Raw genomic sequence first — 3,944 nt, 5'->3', positions numbered from 1 at the left:
CAATTACACACTCTCTGACTGCAGTTCAATTACTCATTACCTCTGTTGTCCCGTCACGTTGTGACCGTCTTATATATATACAAGACTAACACATATCTAGTAAATGCTAGGGCATTCATGAAGGAACAAGATATTTCTAGAAACAGGTGGCGTGATACTAGTCACGTGACCTCGCTGACGCAACATTATAATCATGACTTTATACGAGTTCTTTTCAACTCCTTGTGTATTCATCTATAGGCCTATATTATAATCATGACTTTCAGAACAGAATACCTGGGAAAAGATTTCATCTCATTGTTTTGTATTTAAGAACTGTTTTGATAGCAGTAAATACAGTCTTGGTCAAAATGTTTGCATATTTTGTAACAAATAGGATAATTATTATTAAGATGAAATATTAATATACTTAGCACTGTAAAACTGAGAAATGCAAGTTATATTAAACATCTACATATGTAATTTGTATATTGAGACAGGTTCTATGGACATCATGAAAGATTTAGTAGAACAGCAAACAATTGTATTAGACACCCGTAGAAAGATGTGTAATTCAGAATTTCACCTATCACAACAAAATCTTACCAAAACACATATAGTGACATAATATAACATCAAATTATTATAAATAGCGTCTGTAACCTTATATCAAACATTCAGTACTTTGTGTCAGATAAAAAAGACCAGTACAACAGCTCTTCAACATCCTCTGACGACATGGTGGAGAGATACAGTCATAGACTTTTAACTACTTTAACCATTTATGTGGATGAACGGGGTCAAGATCTTTCATTCAGTTATGTGAAGCTACAGGCAGCACACCATCATAATTTAAAGTGCCAGTGGATCTAGTTTAATCGAATACAGAGACTAGTCAATCAGAAGAGTCTTACACGGAATAGTTAGAGAGATTAAAGAACATCACCGATTTCATACATGACTTTATCCGAGAAAGAGTTAAATCAACTAGTAATACAATAAAAAGTCGTTACAATGTTAATGTTGATAAGACATCGAGGTGGCAGTATACCACTGTTCATTCTCTCCACGAGAAATATTCTGCAGATGCTGAGACAGACCATATATTGTACTAAACATAATTAATGGTGTGGTTCACAGAACCCAGAAGGATAGGTGAACCAAGCCAAAGGTCATGCACTATGATCATCTTTAGAAATACGTAGGTGATAAAACAACCAACTGGGTAACTACGGATAATAACTTGTCAGTGAAAACTCAACCTGCCGAGGAGCCTGGAATACCTTCCAGAGGATTGTCAAGAATGGAGCAGCCAATGAATTCATTCGATCATCCATCCAGGAATAACTCACCGCAGTAACAAAGGACAAGTGACCAAGTCATCTTTATATTGTTGTAAGCTGTTTGTTTAATGTTATAATTTGTTAGCTAGAATACTTAGAAAGTTCTAAGACTTGATGTCAAGTTTGTTCTTGCACAGTTGAACATAGATTATAAATACAGCATTCCATGAAGCGTTCTTTGGTTAGGTTAGTTAGAGGGAAAAATTAAAGATATTCAAGAAAGTATAATAATTTCAAGACAGAGAGTGAACTAGTCAGTGTGTTAGCCATCACGGTAAGTCTATTAGTTCTAACTTGGAACACCATCTGCTACAAAATATTGATTATTTAGTCTATACATATTATCACGACTGGTTGCTGAAAAATCTTCCTGGACTACTCTAGCCATGACACTACCAAATACAGTCCTAAAATTTAACTGGCCAATTCAATATCAGCCAACAAGGAAACCAACAGTCTATAATAGGAAATTATGATAGGAGTTATACTAAACTTTTTTAAAATCATTTTCTGAGTGAATGGATGGAATAATGAACAACGAGCTATCTATTTTACTGTAAAACTAAAAGGACTAGCTTTGACAACATTAAGTAACCTACTAGCTGAGAGCCATAGCAACTATCAAATATTGGTAGCCACCTGATCCAACAGGTTTGGAGTGTCACACCAGAAAGAAGAATCCAGAATTTGAAGAATATTTAGAAAGGATTACTCAATTATCTTATCGAATGGGATAGGATGTTGTCCCCTACTGTCTCTGGCTAGTTCCATCATCAACTGCAGAACTTCCTTTAAGGACATACACACATTTTTCTTCAGCCTAATTTCAGATCCTCTTCCATAACGAGTCTATAAATTGGTCACACACCAATGAATCTATTATTTCATGAGGAGTGTCACACCAAGATGAAGATCTACCAGGAATTAATGCCTATTATAACCAACGAGTTTGGAGTATCACACCAGAATGAAGCTCTATCAGGAATTAATGGCTATAATATCCAACGAGTTTGAAGTGTCACACCAAGATGAATTTCTACCAGGAATTAATGGCTACCATATCCAACGAGTTTGGAGTGTCACACCAGAAAGAAGAATCCAGAATTTGAAGAATATTTAGAAAGGATTACTCAATTATCTTATCGAATGGGATAGGATGTTGTCCCCTACTGTGATAGAATGATGCTCTACCAGGAATTAATGGCCATCATATTCAACGGGTTTGAAGTGTCATGCCAGAATGAAGCTCTATCAGGAACTAATGGCTACCATATCCAATGAGTTTGGAGTGTCACACCAGAATGATGCTCTATCAGGAATTAATGGCCACCATATCCAACGAGTTTGGAGTGTCACACCAGTTTATTAATCAAAGGATTAAGGACAAGACCTGAACCGAAGTTACTGAAGATCTTGAAAGTCTTTCTCAATTATTTCGTTCATGTGCTTCACGTAAATTGATGGATTTATTGACACGCGACCACATCGTAACCGCAAGAGTAGATGAGGATAAGCGAAGTAGGCTAAAGCAAAGCAGATGTGCATCCTTAAAGAATATTAATATTATTTTATATTATTAATATCATAATATTATCCGATCAAATAGTTCAGAAACATTGTCTTACTGTGATGAAATAATTAATTAATACAACTTAAAAAGACCATATTACTAATAAAGAGGATGGACAAACCACAGGAAAGAAACTGTTTAATTACAACTTAAAAAGGCAATATTACTAACAAAAAGAGGATGGACAAACTACAGGAAAAAAGCTGTTTTAATTACAACTTAAAAGGCCATTTTGCAAGAAACTGTATACAAAAGTATTTACAAAATAGAACTTGCTTTCAAGACTGATAGGAAAACGAAACTCTAAAAAAGAAGGATGTGAAACTGTCATGAATCAGTCTTTAATAATAAATGAAAGGAGATAATATCTAAAAGATATCAACATATCACCGTCTCCAACTGATATAAGGAATGCATTACGTGATATGATAGAGATGGTGGGAAATCGCCCCAGTAATGAAGTAAGAGGATGGATTAATGTAAACATCAAGAGGTCAAAATGTTTCGGCCACAAGAGGAAAGTTAGAAGTCACCCTCCTGGTGGAAAGCGTCTTTATACAATGTGACTTGAGGGTACTTGACATTGAGGAAAAGTGCATACTGGGAGTATACATACAGAAACACAGATGGATGTAACGTTAGACTAGCTTTGAACAGTATCAAAATCTACGACCAGGAACTTCTTATGCATTTCGCGACAATTATACCACCAGAAGCGGAACTTACAGTGACAACAAGAACGGAAGTAGGAACTTCTTATGCATTTCGCGACAATTATACCACCAGAAGCGGAACTTACAGTGACAACAAGAACGTAAGTAGGAACTTCTTATGCATTTCGCGACAATTATACCACCAGAAGTGGAACTTACAGTGACAACAAGAACGGAAGTAGGAACTTCTTATGCATTTCGCGACAATTATACCACCAGAAGCGGAACTTACAGTGACAACAAAAATGGAAGTAGGAACTTCTTATGCATTTCGCGACAATTATACCACCAGAAGCGGAACTTACAGTGACAACAAAAACGGAAGTACAAGATGTTGAA

This window comes from Limulus polyphemus, unplaced genomic scaffold, assembly GCF_000517525.1.
Source record: "Limulus polyphemus unplaced genomic scaffold, Limulus_polyphemus-2.1.2 Scaffold9731, whole genome shotgun sequence".
Taxonomy (NCBI): domain Eukaryota; kingdom Metazoa; phylum Arthropoda; class Merostomata; order Xiphosura; family Limulidae; genus Limulus; species Limulus polyphemus.
Note: the sequence above shows the minus strand (reverse complement) of the source record.